General features: G+C 45.4%; 1 protein-coding gene across 1 annotated transcript in view; it reads left to right on the top strand.

Moving 5' to 3' along the window:
• Positions 1 to 15375, top strand: part of LOC311236468 (leucine-rich repeat-containing protein 41-like) — a gene marked incomplete at its 5' end in the record, with an annotated part of 50285 nt that extends 34910 nt beyond the window's left edge. The window contains one exon of the mRNA XM_084324147.1: positions 15244 to 15375. The remainder of the gene's footprint in view (positions 1 to 15243) is intronic.
• Between the last annotated feature and the right edge of the window lie 3589 nt (positions 15376 to 18964).

Genomic DNA, 18964 nt, shown 5'->3' with positions numbered 1-18964 from the left:
AATTATTTTATTCTACTTTTTATATCTGGTTTCACTGTTTTTAACTGCTGTTTGTTGTTGTTGTCATTTATTTCTGATTTTGTTTTTATTGTGTTTTTATATTAAGCTGTAGTGTAAAGCACCCTGTGCATTCGTGCTGTGAAGGGTGCTATATAAATAAAGGTCATTCATTCATTGTGGGGCAAGGACTGAGAATAGGCGGCTTCTCTTTGATGACCCTCCGGGAGCTTGGATAGGAGTGGGTCTGAGGCGGCCAGAAGATGCAGAGCGTAGGGGTCTTGAGGGTGTGTAGTTAGAGACCATTGACCGGAGGTAGGCGGGAGCGGTTCCCTTTGCCGCACGGTATGCCAGGTCAAGGGCCTTGAAGCGGATTCGTGCAGCAATGGGGAGCCAGTGCAGGTCCCTAAGAAGTGGGGTGACATGGGTCGACTTCGGTAGGTTTGAGATCAGGCGGGCCGCTGCGTTTTGAATGAGTTGAAGAGGCTTGGTGGCAGTGGCCAGAAGGCCAGCGAGCAGTGCGTTGCAGTAGTCGAGGCGGGAGATGACTGTTGATTGGACGAGGAGTTGGGTGGCCTCTTTTGTCAGGAAGGGGCGGATCCTTCTGACGTTGCTCAGGAGGAATCTGCAGGTTCTGGTTGTCGCTGCGATGTGAGCAGAGAAGTTCAACTGGTCGTCGAGGACAACACCAAGGTTCTTGGCGGTCGGGGACGCGGTCACAGCTGCATTCTCGACTGTGATGGAAAGGTCGGCCAGGGGGGAGGATTTGGCCGGCAGGTGGAGCAATTCTGTTTAGCTTAGGTTCAGTTTGAGGTGGTTGGTCGTCATCCAGGCGGAGATCCGCTCAGAGACGTGGATATATGAGGGAGGGAAGGAGAGGAAGAGTTGAGTATCATCGGCATAACAATGATATGAGAAGCCATGAGACATGATAATGTTACCCAGTGATTTAGTGTAGAGGGAGAAGAGAAGGGGTCCTAGGACCGAGCCCTGGGGGACACCCGTCCGCAGGGGGCGGGTGGCCGACAGGGTCCCTCTCCATGACAGTACTACTACTACCGCTACTACAGCTACTACTACTGCTACTAAATGGCTGCTTTTTTATATAACACTTTTATCCTTTTTACAATTTGTTACTCACATTTTACCCACTCACTCACACACTCACACACTCACACACTGACGGCGGAGGCGACCATGCAAGGTGCCAACCTGCTCATCGGGAGCAGTTAGGGGTTAAGTGTCTTGCTCAAGGACACATCGACACACGCTGACCGGGAGGAGCGGGAATTGAACCGGGAACCTCCGGATTGCCAGACGACTGCTCTACCTCCTGAGCCACTGTCGCCGCCTAATACTACTAATACTACTACTACTACTACTACTACTACTACTACTACTACTACTACTACTACTACTATTACTACTACTACTACTAATACTACTATTACTACTACTACTAATACTACTATTACTACTACTACTACTACTACTACTACTACTAATACTACTACTACTACTAATACTACTATTACTACTATTACTACTACTACTACTACTACTACTGTCTACTACTACTATTACTACTACTACTATTACTACTACTACTACTATTACTACTACTACTACTACTACTACTGCTACTACTACTACTATTGCTACTACTACTACTACTACTACTACTACTACTACTACTACTATTGCTACTACTACTACTACTACTACTACTACTACTATTGCTACTACTACTGTAACTGAGGGGTTACAAAACCCTGACTGTATTAAAGATTGTGATAGATTAAACCACTGCTAGTTATGTACTTTAATTACTGGCCAGACAGTACATCAAATATAGATGGTGAACACCCACAAGAACACGGCATTGACACAGAAATACTATTGGAGGGTAATTTATTATTATTAGGCAACGTTAGGTTACAGAATGAGAATTAGGGCTTGTATGGCGAAGAATATACGTAAAGTCAGTCAAGAGCATAAGTCACTAAGAATAGCAGGAATCCTACGATGGGTCTAAGCTGACGCCACCTGTTGTATAGTAGCAATTATATAGGGCAACACCGGTACCAACTGGAGACAATGGGTTCCCTCCGGGGTGTAAGGCCTGGAGGGTAGAGGAATGTTCGGGTACTCCGTCTGAGTCAACGAGGAATAAAGAGACTCCAGGTACAGGAGTCGGTGCTTGTACTCCCTTGATCAGCAGACAAAAGCAATAGTTGTAATCCAAGATGCTCGACAGCATTGACGACAGCTAGCCAGCCCCGTCCACGAGGCAGGCCCGAGTGGTAATCCTCACGAGGTTAAATCCCAAACGATAGTGGAAATCAACGGTGCTCTTCTCCGGTAGTCACGTCCCAAATCAATATACAGTAATCCAACCAGGAATGGTTCTGCAATCGCCGGCGCCGATTCTCCTGTATACATGTCCAACGGTTCTCGCCTAGGACTCCTCGGGTGTGGGCGACGTATTTAGGCCACACAGCCTGGATAAGTGTACTAGATAAAGACACGACGAACCGATGGGTAATGCTACACACGGAAGAACTGTGGCCGCACGATATACAATAAATGATCGACTATTGACTTCACATTAGATTAAGTCGAACTCAACGTTACTTCATTAAACTCTGACACTTTAACATTCTATTCGCACGCGGTTCTCAATGCTCTATTTAGACGCAAGGTTGCTCACTTCACTGCACATTGACTCGTGGTGAAGGTGGGTAAGGTTTAGGTAAGGGTACTGCTGTTTTACACCTGCGCCGTATTTATACTTAAGTGAATATCTAGTCCCAACCTCAGTCCTTGTCTCGTATTACTATGCAGACTCTGGGCATGTTCTGACATGCCTGCAGTTGTCTTTGAACTTGCCGTTGGGGGCTTGCGCGTTGGCGCCTGGGGGCGCTGTCCAATAGGAGAGCGAATATTACTCTGGTCTGTACGCAGGTAAAGGGATATTCCGTGTATATATATAAATAATATACAAAGTATATCCAACGATACATATATATATTCAGTTCAATCTGGCCCTTCACAACAGCCGCCTCCTAATTAGTCCGCACCTAATTAGTTAAAAGGAAGACAGATTAATAGTCCAGTCAACTGCTCAATGTCTGTTGTGGGGGGTAGGGCAATCTACAAAGTCAGTGGGTCATGATCGTCATCAGGGGAGTCAGGGAGCCTCGGCAATTCTATCAGCCTCGCCACGGGTCGGGTGTGGCGGTGAGGCAGGTCGGCCATCCTAGGTATACTGGGCTGTGCTCGCCACTGGCGACAGTCTGGTCGAGTCCGCTGGAAGCGACGTACTGCTTCTCTTCCGTTCAGTATCCAATAGCGACGTCGGATCTCAGCGAAGACTCTCTCTGCCCCAGCGTGGTGCACATCCTCGTCGTATTTCTTTATGATGAGCTCAGTGACCTTGTGTCGGCTGTTGAGGACTATAGGAAACTTGACGTCATCCGTTAAGTCCGGGGCCCGTCTCAGACGACCACCCACCCTGATGAGGCCATGGGTGTCGCGCTCGGGGGCCAAGTGGAGCAGTCTGCTGTCTGACGGGACTGGCTTTGTTCCCTGCAGGCAGTCTAGCTCATCGGGGAACGAGTCTCTTTGGGCTCGCTGTAGCAGAAGGAGTTCTGCCTCTTCGTAGTTAGCTGCGTTAATGTCGGTAGTGGGGGGAACCTCAGGGTGGTGCCACAGGAATGTCTTTAGCTGCGCACTCTCAAAGGTGAGGCAGTCGTCTATGTTAGGGTCAGTGGGGACTGGGGTGTGCATCAACCCACAGAACATAGATTTCTTGATCTCTGCCTCCTCTTGACTAGCCTCCCGAGGGGTGGTGTTAGGCCACTCTTCTTCCGGGAGCTTGAGGAACTCAGGACCATCACTGTAGATATTGTGACGTGTGAGGTCATCTAGGGACATCCCCGTGTGATGACATCTGCTGGGTTCTGTTTCGTGTCCACGTACCTCCAGCACGCTGATCCCACTAGGTCTTGGATCTCTGTGATTCTGACTCCCACGAAGACCTTGTATCTACAAGAATCGGACTGGATCCATGTGAGTACGGTCATGGAGTCTGACCACAAGATTGTTCTTTGCACCGGGATGGTGAGTTCACGTTGGATTAACGTGGCGAGTTGCGCGCCTACCAGAGCTGCGCAGAGCTCTAGACGCGGGATCGATTGTTGCTTGCGGGCGGCTATCCTTGAGCGAGCCAGGATGAAGGCTGTGTGTATTTCTCCTCCCTCCTCTCGGGCCCGCAAGTAAGCCACCGAGCCGTAGGCCACTTCTGAGGCGTCGCTGAAGACGTGCAGGTCCATCTGGCACGTCTCCAGCCGCACTGTGGGTGGGAAGTAGCTTCGGCGTATGTTCACATTTTGGAGCGAGTTGAGTTCTCTCTCCCACTCTCTCCAGGTGGAAGCGAGGTGGTCGGGTATGGGGTCGTCCCAGCCCTGTTCCTTGTCCCACAGCTCTCGTACAATCATTTTTGCCCGGGTGGTGTAAGGTAGGATACACCCCAGCGGGTCGTATTGCCTTGCGAGTGTTCTGTATACGCTCCGTCTGGTGGTCGGTAGAGGGGTCGACCTTCCCTGCTCCGTGGTCAGGGGTGTGTATTTGTAATGTAGCGAGTCTGTTTTGAAGCGCCAGACTAGGCCTAATGTCATTTCTTGTGCTTCACCTGGGATGGTCGCCATCCAGGTCTCGCTGCTTGCTGCCTTTGTCTCTGGGGAGAGGCTGCGAAGTACTTGAGGGTCACTGCTGGCCCACTGCCGGAGATCAAAGCCGCCTTTGATCAGTGAGGCGCGGAGCTTGAGTAGGAGGGCTTCGGCTTTTTCTGGCGTCGAGACGCTTTGCAGACAGTTGTCCATGTAGAAACTCCTCTCTACACTTTGTCTGACCTCCTCGTCAGCTTCAGGGTCTTCTGTCACATGTTTTTGCAGTGCGAACGTAGCACAGCATGGGCTGCATGTGGTTCCGAAGGGGAGGACCTCCCATTGGTAGATGGATGGTTGCTCATCTTTGATCCTCTCTCTCCATAGGAACCGCAGCAAGGGCTTGTCCTCCTCTACTAGTCGCACCTGCAGGAACATCTCTTTGATGTCGCCGCTGATGGCCACCTTGTCTTGGCGGAAACGTAGTAGTACGCCGAGGAGAGAGGGGCCGAGTGTTGGGCCGGGCAAGAGTTCTTTATTCAGATTCTGTAGTCCGATCTGGTAGCTGTAGTTGAATACAATGCGATCCTTGCCGTTGTGGTGGACCTTGTGGTGGGGCACGTACCAAGATTCGATCGTCTGGTCGGCCTCTTGAATGTCAATTTTCTTTATGTGTCCCGCTGTGATCAGCTTGTCGATCTCAGCGCGGTACACAGTGGCTTGAGTGGGGTCTTTGGCTAGACGCCGCTTGGTGTTCAGTCGATATTGCTCTGTCGCTTCTTTTGAGGCGTGGAGGGTGGGCATACCCTCTCGCCTCAAGAGTGGAGTTGCGTATCTCATCACTCCATTGACCTCGACTCTCTTTGTCCTCTGCTCGAGGAGGGTTATGGCATAAGTGTCTTCCTTTGAGCGAACGAGTTTCTTTTCATTCTTAAAGGGCATCGCGTCTAATGTCCATAGCCTCTCGACGTGCTGTAAGAGGGTGGTGTCTTCTTCGTTTATCCTTGAGTGGAGGCAGCGAGTGGCTGTCGGTCGGTTGGAAGACCTGGAGAGGGGGCCTTGTAGTGTCCAACCCAGGCGGGTCTCGACCGCTGCTGGACAGCCTCTGGGCCCGATGTGGACCCGGTCCGTTGGGACGATGAGGTGTGCGTGGTCGGATCCTATGAGCAGGGTCGGGGTGGCGTCGTCGATGAGCGGTATAGGTAGTTGACGTAGGTGCATGTATTTTTCCATCAGCTTTGGGATGGGGTAGGTGTACTGTGACAGGCCTATGTCGTAGCTGGTGAAGGCGTTAGTAATGCTATACTGCTTCTCGGGCTGCCCGACCGCTGCTATCGTGAAGGAGACATTCTCACCCTTTATGGTCTTCAGGTCTCTTCTAATGGTACGGATTGTCATTGTTTCTTCGCTCCCCCGCAGACCCAGCCGGGCTGCGGCGGATGCGAGGAGGAGAGTCTTTTCTGACCCATCGTCTAGGACGGCGTAAGTGTCCATGACCTTGTCCTCGTAGCTTAATATCACTCGGACCACCTTCAAGAGCACTCGGGAGCTCCCGCTCTTCGCAGGGTCTATGTACATGACGTTCACTCTCGAGCTGCTTGGGGGTACGGGTTTCTTCTTGTTGCTGTCGTGTAGGACCTCCAAGTGGGCGCCGTCGCACTTGCTGCATTTCTTCTTTAAACGGCACTCAGCTGCCATATGGCTGCGCGCGCAGCGGAAGCAGCGGCGGTTGGCTTTGATCCACTGACTCACCTCGTCAGCGGTCAGCTTCTTGAAAGTGTCACATTGAGACAGCCAATGTTCCTTTTCACAGTGCTGGCATACAATCTTCCACTTCTCCTTGGTCGGGGGGGTGCTGTGGTTCTTGTGCTGCGGCACTGACTCGGCCTGGTGCATAACGGTCACTGACCGGCGGTTATCGTTGGACCTCCGAGGTCCATCTCTTGGGCTAGATCCACTCCACACGAATGTGTCCAGTCGTAGGCTGCTAACTTCCCTTGCGAGGAAAGCGGCCAGGTCTAGGAGGGATGGCTCGAGGCCGTCGGGATCACGGTGGTCTCTCTGCCGCCGAAAACGCTCTTGGCGGGCTGGAGGGAGCTTCTCCAGTATTCGCTCCACATTAGAATTTGCATACAGTTCATATCTCCCCTTCTCCTTTTGGGACCCCAGCATCCCTACTAGGGATTGTACCTTGATAGAGAGGTCATCCAGTGCTCTATTGTCTTTGGCTGGGGGGAGGCGGTCGATATCCCGTATTTCTTGGATCACGTAATCCCATATGCGTCCATAACGCTGGTCGAGGGCCACTAGAGCCGCGGAGTATGGGGTGCATGAGTTGGAATATGCCAGCACTATGTTATGCGCTCTGGGCACCTTGAGATGCTTGAGGAGGATGGCATATTTGTACGACTCGTCGGGGACGTCGGACATCATAGTCTCCAAACACATGCGTAATTCCGTGTACTGTGCTCTGTCCTCGCGCGTAAAGTCTGGGAACGTCGGTGTGCCAAGGTACGATGCCATGGATGGCTGGCACATTGGTGAGCGTAGGGGAAGAGGCCTCCTGGGCGAGTCTCCCCGTACGTGTGGTCGTGGGTTAGTACTTGGTGGGTACCAGAGGCCGGGTCCCCAGGTGCTGTTCCTCGGTGCTGACTGTACGTCAAACTCACCCGTGAGTTGAGTCTGGGGTTTGTAGTGCAGTGACTCGGGGCTGAAGTCGGGGCTGTACTGGGCCTCCTGGTCCAGAGTACGTTGCTGCTGGTGGGCTTGACATTCCTCCTCTTCCTCTTCCTCTTCTAGGTCCTGGAGTCTTCTAGTCAGTCTCTCGGCGACGTAGGCCGGTTCTTCCCGTTGGCTGGGTCTCGTATGGACCGGTCGGGGAGGGGGGTCGGAGACGTAGACAGGTTCCTCCTGTTGGCCGGGTCCCGGGTCGCTTTGTCGGGTAGGGGAAGGTGCCCTAGACCCTTGTCGTGATGATCTCCGGGAGCTCCGTGCGGAGAGAGGGGGTGTCGCCCTGGCAATCAATTGTTCTATCATCTGCGCCTGCAGCCGGTCGCGCTCTGCTTCGCGCTGGGCATTGGCGGCGTCGCGCTGTGCATTGGCGCGGTCTCGTTCGATGTTCTCTTCCGTCTGAAGGCGCCTCTCCTCCAGTCTTATGCGGTCGTCCTCACTCCTTTGCTGCGTCTGGAAGCGCTCTCGTTCAGTTGCAGAGTGTTTGCGCTCACTAAGGGCTTGCGCTTGGAGTTGCGCGTGAAGGCGCTCTCGTTCCGCTGCAGAGTGTTTGCGCTCGCTTAATTGTTGCGCCCCACAAGAACACGGCATTGACACAGAAATACTATTGGAGGGTAATTTATTATTATTAGGCAACGTTAGGTTACAGAATGAGAATTAGGGTCGCGCTTGTATGGCGAAGAATATACGTAAAGTCAGTCAAGAGCATAAGTCACTAAGAATAGCAGGAATCCTACGATGGGTCTAAGCTGACGCCACCTGTTGTATAGTAGCAATTATATAGGGCAACACCGGTACCAACTGGAGACAATGGGTTCCCTCCGGGGTGTAAGGCCTGGAGGGTAGAGGAATGTTCGGGTACTCCGTCTGAGTCAATGAGGAATAAAGAGACTCCAGGTACAGGAGTCGGTGCTTGTACTCCCTTGATCAGCAGACAAAAGCAATAGTTGTAATCCAAGATGCTCGACAGCATTGACGACAGCTAGCCAGCCCCGTCCACGAGGCAGGCCAGAGTGGTAATCCTCACGAGGTTAAATCCCAAACGATAGTGGAAATCAACGGTGCTCTTCTCCGGTAGTCACGTCCCAAATCAATATAATCCAACCAGGAATGGTTCTGCAATCGCCGGCGCCGATTCTCCTGTATACATGTCCAACGGTTCTCGCCTAGGACTCCTCGGGTGTGGGCGACGTATTTAGGCCACACAGCCTGGATAAGTGTACTAGATAAAGACACGACGAACCGATGGGTAATGCTACACACGGAAGAACTGTGGCCGCACGATATACAATAAATGATCGACTATTGACTTCACATTAGATTAAGTCGAACTCAACGTTACTTTATTAAACTCTGACACTTTAACATTCTATTCGCACGCGGTTCTCAATGCTCTATTTAGACGCAAGGTTGCTCACTTCACTGCACATTGACTCGTGGTGAAGGTGGGTAAGGTTTAGGTAAGGGTACTGCTGTTTTACACCTGCGCCGTATTTATACTTAAGTGAATATCTAGTCCCAACCTCAGTCCTTGTCTCGTATTACTACGCAGACTCTGGGCATGTTCTGACATGCCTGCAGTTGTCTTTGAACTTGCCGTTGGGGGCTTGCGCGTTGGCGCCTGGGGGCACTGTCCAATAGGAGAGCGAATATTACTCTGGTCTGTACGCAGGTAAAGGGATATTCCGTGTATATATATAAATAATATACAAAGTATATCCAACGATACATTATATTCAGTTCAATCTGGCCCTTCACAACAACTACTACTACTGCTACTACTACTACTACTACTACTACTACTAATACTACTACTACTACTACTACTACTACTACTAATACTACTACTACTACTACTACTACTACTACTACTACTACTATTATTATTATTATTATTATTACTACTACTAAGATAAGATAACATAGATAAGATATTCCTTTATTAATCCCCTTGGGGAAATTCGTGACACACACATACAGCTCAACGTCTCATTAATAATATTAACAACAACACAATCATTACATTTTTACAGTAACAATGGCACAGCATAAATTCAACAGACATGTACATTTGTTGACACATGTCATCATTACAGGAGGCCTGAGACACTGTATGCGCGATAGTCGGCTGCATTCACACCATGTAGAAACAAAGTGGATCGCGCCTGGTGAACTGGAGGGAGGACGGAGTGGAGGGAGGGGGGGGGGGCATGGGAGACTCGGGTACAGGAATTTGGTTGTGAAGCAGTCTAAGGGGCCCCCACCGACGCGCATCAGAGGCAGCCGGCCAACAGCATATGGCGCCAGTTAACTCACGACGACAGGGGTGGATGGGGGTGGGGGGGGGAGGGGGGCCTCATCAATCTTATCGCTTCCAGACAGTACAGTTCGTCTCCTCCTTCCCAGAAATCACCTCGCCGGAGAGTCACTCCTCCGCGTTGACCCTGGCCTTGGTCTGTTCCACAGCAGAAAGGGATAAGGGGGGTGTGGGAGGGGGGAGGGGGGGGGGGGGTGATACTACATGCAGCGAGGCAGATAATGCCGCATATGGTCAGAATCAGGTCAATTTTGTCTAATCATCGTCACCATCATCGTATCCCCTATTAGCACGGTACAGTGGCATCTTAATTTTCACGTCCCTAATTTCCGACGTGATGTCCAGAATGGCCTGTGACCGCGACAGTTCCTCTGCATGGTTAGAAGCAAGTCTCTCAAGAATTGTCTTCAAGCACGACTGTTCGTCTACATGGTAGAGTTCGCCCCTTTCCAACATGGTCTTGGAGCTCAATTGTTCATCACCGCGCAGGGTACTTAGGTCAGCGATCTTTTTAAACAGTTCCATTTGGTTTTCCTTGATCCCGGCCAAATCCCTGGCCAGGGAAATCAACTTCTTCCGAATTAGATTCAGGCAGTACCAGATCCAACAGCTGACGGAGCCCAGGGCCCCGTTCCCCGTACCTGGATAACTGAGTTAGCCGGATAACTTTCGGTCAAGTCTGACTTAAGCCGGACTTTCCCATTCCCCGAAGCTGGATTGTCTAAATCACCATGACAACAGATCAAAAAGTTTGAGCCTGGTCGAGAGCAGGGTTTAAGTTCAAGTTAGCCGGATGAAGCATGGCCACGCCCCCGCAAAGGAGTGACAGCTCGTTTCCTGAAATGATTCTCACAGTCTAGAGATCCCATTTATACCATTCTGAATTACGTTTCTGTGCTTCGTTTTCCTAGAGGGGGCTTTTGAAATGTATAATAATAGAACTAAATGCTGATAATAAATCATATTGAGCCTATAGATTTACTTTGTCCTAAATAGAATAATGCACGTCATATACGGCGCTCGGAGTCGCGATACACGCTGCATGTGGTTATTTTAATAACGGCGCATTGCAAATGTGAATCCCGCGGGGATATTTTTAATGAATGAAACCTATCGGCCGTTTGGCTCTGATTAGTTTCATATATTCTCCTCCGCTGTAGATTTGCTTAACGGAGCGCCCGGGATTGTGTTTCATTCAAGCATAAAATTGAAGTGTCTCTGCGTGGATTGTGGTTTTTGTGTGATATTGTAACTGGGATTAAAATGTCTGATGAGATGCGCTGTTTGACGGATTTGAGAAATTGAATGAGCCGTTGACGTCACATTAATGCATTTGCGAATAAAGAGATAAAACTTCATTTTTTGGTAAGAAAAATATTCTAAACACGGGTCTCTCGTCCATTAATGCATAAACAATGAGTATATCCTATCTGGTACAGTGGCGCAGCGGCTAGCGCTGAATCCTGGCAACCGGGCGACCGGTGTTCGAAACCCCCCTTTTCCAATATAATTCTTTTGGAATATAATATTAATGATTATACGCTAAAGTAGCCTAGTTTTAAGTTAAAATATTATAAATCTACATGCATTGAGGATGTCATTCTTTATATAGCTCTCAACGTGCACCAAATTGAATTATTCCTACATTGCAAAAAGAAGGAAAAGACTAGGAGAAGTGGGATTCGAACCCGGGCCGCCTGTGTGAAAGTCAAAAGCAGAAACCATTACACCACAGTGTAGATAAGTAAAAGATCCACCATACATCAATCAATGGGTAAGAGAGCCGTATCCTTATTCATAACAGTTTAACTAATTATTTTCGCTAGCAAGATCTCATTTGATTATTCAATGCATAAACCTACTGCCAGCAGGAACGTTTAAAGAAATATAATCTGATTGATTGGGGTAATGAGGGATTTAAAATTAGCCTATAGATTATGCATTTAACTTGTCGGCAAGGCTATTGAGCCGCCTGCAATCTGTAAAACAATCAATCAATCAATGCCGTAGAAGATCAGGATTTCTGCGATCTACACCTGCTGTCTTTTCAACTGAAGCGGCCGCGCGCACTTATCCAGAGTCTCAAGTCTGGCTCGAGTTAACGAGACTGAATCAGCGTTCCAGGAACAGGAAAATCCCGGCTTCAAACATCGGGTTAACTGAATCTGGATAATGGGACTCTTGATCGACTTAGTTGAACCAGGTACGGGGAATAGGGCCCAGGCCGAGCAGCATGACAATTAGAAGATATACGTCGTTTATCTCCAGCGGGAAAAAGCATATCGCGAGCCAGGTCCCGTATGAATTTATGGTGTATCCCGCCTGATAGCTCCCAAGAGGGCATAATGGGTCATCCGCATTCTGCTTCCTTGTAGAGAATATGCGATCAATCGCTGTAAAAGCCCAGCTTATTAGATCCATATTACGGTCAAAAGTCGAGTCGAGTTGAGGATTCTGTTGTAAAAAAGAAAGAAGAAAAAGGTCAAAAAATTACTACTATTACTACTACTACTGCTACTGCTGCTACTATTATTATTATTATTATTATTATTATTATTATTATTATTATTATTATTATTATTATTATTATTATTATTATTATTATTATTATTATTATTACTACTACTACTACTACCACCACTAATAATACTAATAATAATAATAATAATAATAATAATAATAATAATAATAATAATAATAATAATAATAATAATAATAATAATAATAATAATAATAATAATAATAATAATAATACTGCTACTACTACTACTACTACTACTAATAATAATAATAATAATAATAATAATAATAATAATAATAATAATAATAATAATAATAATAATAATAATAATACTGCTGCTACTACTACTAATAATAATAATAATAATAATACTGCTACTACTACTACTAATAATAATAATAATAATACTGCTACTACTACTACTAATAATAATAATACTGCTGCTACTACTACATTTCATACAGAAAGTGCAAACAGAAAAAAGATAGGCATAAAATGAGCACATAAAGTGCAGACATATAAAATCACAGTTTTTCACATTAGGATCTAACATCCCAACAGGCCACCTTGTTTATGGTTTGATTCCGTTTTAAATAGACAATAATAAAAAGAGTAAGATAAAATAGACAGGGTAAAATAGTGCAATAGTGCAGTGCAATAAAATAGTAGAATAGAATAGATTAAATCTTTTACAGTGCAATAAAATAGTTCTGGATTACTGTTCAACAGTTCAAAGTCGTCTTTACCTTCTCTGTTTGGTATCCACAGTTTAAAACTTGACAGTCTTCCCTCTTGTTTGATACCCACTTTGACCCTTCGAACCTCCCACTCAGGGCAGTTCCCCCTCTCAGGGTGCAGGTCCCTCTCTCAGGGTGCAGTTCCCTCTCTCAGGGTGCAGTTCTAGGCCTGGGTCCTACACAGTTTTACAGCCTGACAGTCTCTTGTTTGATACCCACACAGTTTAATACCTGACAGTTTTGAACCTGTAATAAAAAGCAATAGACAGAGTAAAATAATACAGTGCAATAAAATAGTAGAATAGAATAGATAGTAAAATTATGCAACAGTGCATTGCACTACAATAGAATGGACAGAGTAAAATAGTGCTACAGTACAATCAACAGCGGAAGGCTATGGTGAAGAGGTACTTTTTTTTTTAACTTATTTCTGAAAACATTAAGAGATCTAGCTTCCCTAATGTCCATAGGTAGTGTGTTCCATAACTTTGGTGCATAGTTTGCGAAGGCTGCATCCCCGATTTTCCTTAGACTGTGGCTTGGAACCTTCAATAGACCAGTAGTAGATGATCGCAATGTTTGTACTAATAATAATAATAATAATCATGCTGCTACTACTACTACTACTACTACTACTACTACTACTACTACTACTACTACTACTACTACTACTACTACTACTACTACTACTACGACTACTACTACTACTACTACTACTACTACTACTACTACTACTACTACTATTATTATTATTATTACTACTACTCCTATTACTACTACTACTACTACTGCTACTGCTGCTACTATTATTATTATTATTATTATTAATTATTATTATTATTATTATTATTATTATTATTATTATTATTATTACTACTACTACTACTACCACCACTAATAATACTAATAATAATAATAATAATAATAATAATAATAATAATAATAATAATAATAATAATAATAATAATAATAATAATAATAATAATACTGCTACTACTACTACTAATAATAATAATAATAATACTGCTACTACTACTACTAATAATAATAATAATACTGCTACTACTACTACTAATAATAATAATACTGCTGCTACTACTACTACTACTACTACTACTACTAATAATAATAATAATAATACTGCTACTACTACTACTACTACTACTACTAATAATAATAATAATAATAATAATGCTACTATTACTACTACTACTACTACTACTACTAATAATAATAATAATAATACTGCTACTACTACTATTAATAATAATACTGCTACTACTACTACTTATAATAATAATAATAATCATAATAATATGTTCTATAGTCTTCAGGCATAAAGATAATGATAATAATAATAATAATAATAATAATAATAATAATAATACTTTCTTTTTTTTTTATCCACTTTTTCTCCAATTTTTCTATATTTTCTCCCATCCCAATTTCGTATCATCCAATTCAACCCTCCCCTGTCACGGACGCTGTTTCTTGCCTCCCACAAGCCGGCTGCAATGTGGACTAAGTCATACATAGCACAAGTCCCCTCCGGTACTTGAGGTAACAGCAGTCGCATCTTTTCACCTGCGCAGCTCGATCTCTCAGTGGCGAGGAGTAACGCGTGGGAGTGCCCCCGACACTTCCTGATTCTACTGCGCAGGCGCACCGACCGACCTGTAGGAGTCGCTGTCCACAACGCCCGATCCCCACCCATCAGTTTCCCACCCCCTAATACGGCCAATGTGTATTAGTACGGACGACCAGCTAAACTGAAAGCAAATGTGGAGCGCTGGGCTCGAACTGACGAGCCCAGCGTCTCCAGCATTTTGTGGCGAGCGCCTTGCCCACTACGCCACGTAGCCGCCCATAATAATACTTTCTATAGTCTTCAGTCATAAAGAGAATATTTTCTTTCTGTCATTGAATTACAGTATCTCTCAAACTTTCATGCAACACCACCGTTACTGTTACATTCAAATGTTATTATGTCAGTCTGCCCCCCCCCCCCCCCTCTCACCACCAGCAAAGAGAACAAAGGCCCCCGGGGACGTGTATTAAAGTGTGTCAGGGGACGACTCACAAAGGAACACAGCAGTGCAGAATGCTAAGTGTTGTAATAAAATGTTGTTAAAGCGTTGTTAAACGAGACCAGGGCGGCGTCGTGAAACGAGACGACGGTCGCGTTGTCTCCTCCCGTCATTGTGTCTCCCATCTGTGACGCGGGGAGCAAACGAGACGTTATCAATAGAATAACCCTCTGCATCCCATTCACAGAGCACCGAGCAGGAGGCGGAGCACCAGGGGGCGCTGTTCTGACTGGAACAGGAAGTGAGGGAAGCAGGCGGAGCTGTTCTGACTGGAACAGGAAGTGAGGGAAGCAGGCGGAGCTGTTCTGACTGGAGGAAGAGGAGAAGAGGCTCAAGGTCGAGGAGGAAGAGGAGAAGAGGCTCGGGGTCGAGGAGGAAGAGGAGAATAGGCTCGGGGTCGAGGAGGAAGAGGAGGAAGAGGAGGAGAGGGCTTGTCATGATGTCACAGTAGAGATTCTGCAACATCTCCAGTTATCACACAGTTAACCTTTAACCTCTTCTGCTCCTCTGGTTCTTCTAATACACAGACCCCCCCCCCCCCCCATACTGCACCTGTGTCTACTGTATATACTGTACTTACTCATAGTATATATTGAGATTCTAAGCGTCATTGACCATATTTATTGTAACGTATAATATAACTGATAGGGCTTGCTGACCCTCATCTGCACCTTTGATCACACTGCCTGTACTTGCTCATATTCTTTAATTGAATTAGTTAATTAAATAAACATAAACATCAGGGAAGCCAACTCGCTATAGACATCTTCAAAAGACGGCTTAAAAACCTGTCTCTTTGCTCGGGCATTTAAATGTGACATCAGGGACATCCCGACACAAGTTGTACTTTTGACCTGCACTTGTCTTATACCCTGCCTACTTTTATACACTTCCTATCAAACGCATGTGTCGGTTTCATTGCCAATTTGATCTCACTACCTCCTCCTATGTCGTTTTTAAGAGCGCTGCTCGGTTGTCATTCAAAACTGATGCACTGCTCTGTTGTGTGTTAGAACTTTGTGAAGAAACTCAAAGTGTTAAGAGCGATGCTCTGTTGTAATGTTAGAACTTTGCACCGCTCTGTTGTTATATCTTCATTGCACTATTTTATGTCCGTTCTATTTTATTATTTTTAGCCTATTTTTAAACCGAATCAAACCGCACTTTTTTTTTTTACTCTGTCTATTCTATTTTTATTATTTGTATTACTGAATGAAACTACTGTAACACCGAGAGTGAAACTCTGTGATTTACCTCACCTTGCTACCTCTCTATCTTCTTCACGCTCGCTCGTGCCTGTATTCCTTACTGCTGTGAAGCACTTTGAACTGCAACTTCTGTATGAAAAGTACAAATTCTATACTAACATTTATATAATTGTAATTTCGCTGGATATACACTGTATACGGTTAAAATGTTATTATAGACTATTTTTGTTTTATCTTGTTTCTGTACTTGCATGTATTTTAACCACCTTGACTGAAAGTTTCAATATGCATTATGTGTTGAGTACTGACTTTTAATAATTTTTGTTTTGCAATAATAAAAAAAAAAGAAAAAAAAAGAAAAGTACAAATAAAGGTATTATTATCATTATTATTAATTATATGGTTTACACTGCTTATTTATACCTTTTCTACTGTACTATAATTCTATTGTCTATATTTATGTCTTCTACCATTACCCTGCCCATACCTGTACCTCCCTTCCCCCCGTGCTGCTATGACGCTTGGATTTCTCCAAGGGGATCAATAGTTTCAAGTTTCAAGTTTGTTTATTAATGATCACAATCATAAAATACACATAGTTTACGGTGAAATGCTTGGTTCCGTATGAGCCCCCGAGAGTGTGCTTCATACAGTAAAAAAATAAGTAAGAAAGTAAGTAAAGAGGAATATACAATATACATATATACGATACACAGTACAATATACAATCTAAAGTACAACCTAGGTACAGTCTAAGTACAGTGAGTAAACAGTGAGGTACAATGCAGAGAAATGTGGTACAAAACATTGAGGTAAGGTGCAAGGTGAGGTATGAATGTGGTGCAAATCTCTTTAATAATAGATAAACATAATGTGGTGTTAATAAGGTGAGTGTTTGTTTAAAGTGTGGATGTGTGTGCAGTGAGTGTAGATGACGGGTCGGTGTCACATGGAGTCACTGAGCATAAAGGAACATCTCATCTCATCTGATCTGATCTGAAAGATATATAGTCCAGTATTTGTTTCAGTCCCCTCCAGTTGGCTGTCCTCTACTGCCCCCCCCCCCCCCCCCTGTCTCCCTCCTCACCCCCCCCCCCCCTGGTGCTGCTGTTGTGAACAAAGAGCCAGCTCAGAGCTGTGAGGTTCTGCGAGGGTCTAGGGAGGTTCTGGGAGGGTCTAGGGTCAGGTCGGGGAGGGTCAGGGAGGGTCAGGCCTACCGGCAACATCTGCTAATTGTCCCGGTGGGCCGGCCAGTCATCCCCCCCTCAATACCAGCCGCTCGGTGGGTTGTCCTCCGCGGCCAGGAGGGTGCTGCCAGATGCCACCACATTTACGGCCCGGTCGCTCCGCAGGGTCATTTACCCCCTCCCCAGCCCCCCCCCCCCCCCACCGTCTTTGCTGAAGTGAGAGTCTGTGAGGGACACACACACACACACACACACACACACACACACACACACACACACACACTCCAGGGACTGGTGATCACAGTTCATCTATACCACTGCTTCTCTTTCTCGAGTCAAGGAGCCCCAAATTGACACGTAATAGGTGCCGTTATCGGTCTCAGGGCCCCCCGTCTGAGCAGATGATTGTTATTGCATCATGTGATTTAGCTCAGAGTCTCTATAGTCTCTATATTTCATTTCAACCTTTATTTAAAATCGTGAGCATCTGAGGTTTCCCTCATTTACACAAAAACGACGATTGTACAGCACATAATGAAAACAATATTCACAGCAGACATTTAAACACCAGAGTAAAAACAAATTAAAAAACGTTTTAAAAATTATTTTAAAATGTCAACTGAAACAGTTACAGGTATAGTCACACAATGGTCTGAAATCATACGTTTAAACATTCCAAGGGAAGGGAGAACCTCCAATTTTAGCGTGAGTTGAAGGACATGCCATGAGTTAGAGGCATCGAAGGAAAAGGCTGACTTCCCGAGCTCAGAACAAATCTGAGGAACCCTAAGAACCATCCAGTCATTCGATCGAGTTGAATAGGTTCCAATATTCCAATTTAACAGTGAGGAGATATAAACAGGTTGTTTACCAATAAGGGCTTTAAAAATAAATAAATACCAGTGTTTGTTGCGCCTTTCTGCAAGAGAAGGCCAACCCACCCTGTCATACAGGACACAATGGTGAGTATCATATCTGTCATATCTGTCACCAGTTATAAATCTGAGAGCTGAGTGATATGCAGAATCCAGAGGTTTAAGAGCTGATGCCGCAGCATGCCTATAAATTACATCACCATAGTCCAAAACTGATAAGAAGACTGATTCCACAATTCTTTTTCTACTAAATAGAGGAAAATTGGATCTGTTTCTGTACAGGAAACCAATTTTCTGTCGCAGTTTAGTGGGCAAGATTTTCCACATGGAACTTAAATGTTCATTTCTCGTCGAGCCACAGGCCAAGATATTTATACTCAGTGACTCTCTCTATACAAGAGCCACTGACAGTAGATATCCTCACATCATCAAGGTTAATATTCCTTGCTCTTGAAAACAACATAAACTTTGTCTTACTAGCATTAAGAACCAATTTAAGACTAGTAAGGGCATCCTGTAGAGCATAAAAGGAAAGTTGCAATTTCTCAAAGGCCAGCTGTACAGAGTCTGCAATACAGTACACAATTGTGTCATCAGCATACAGATGGGCATGACATCCATACAAAGAAGAAACAATA

Source organism: Notolepis coatsorum (assembly GCF_963971535.1).
Source record: "Notolepis coatsorum genome assembly, chromosome: 11".
Lineage (NCBI taxonomy): Eukaryota > Metazoa > Chordata > Actinopteri > Aulopiformes > Paralepididae > Notolepis > Notolepis coatsorum.
This window is presented reverse-complemented; position numbering and strand designations above follow the sequence as displayed.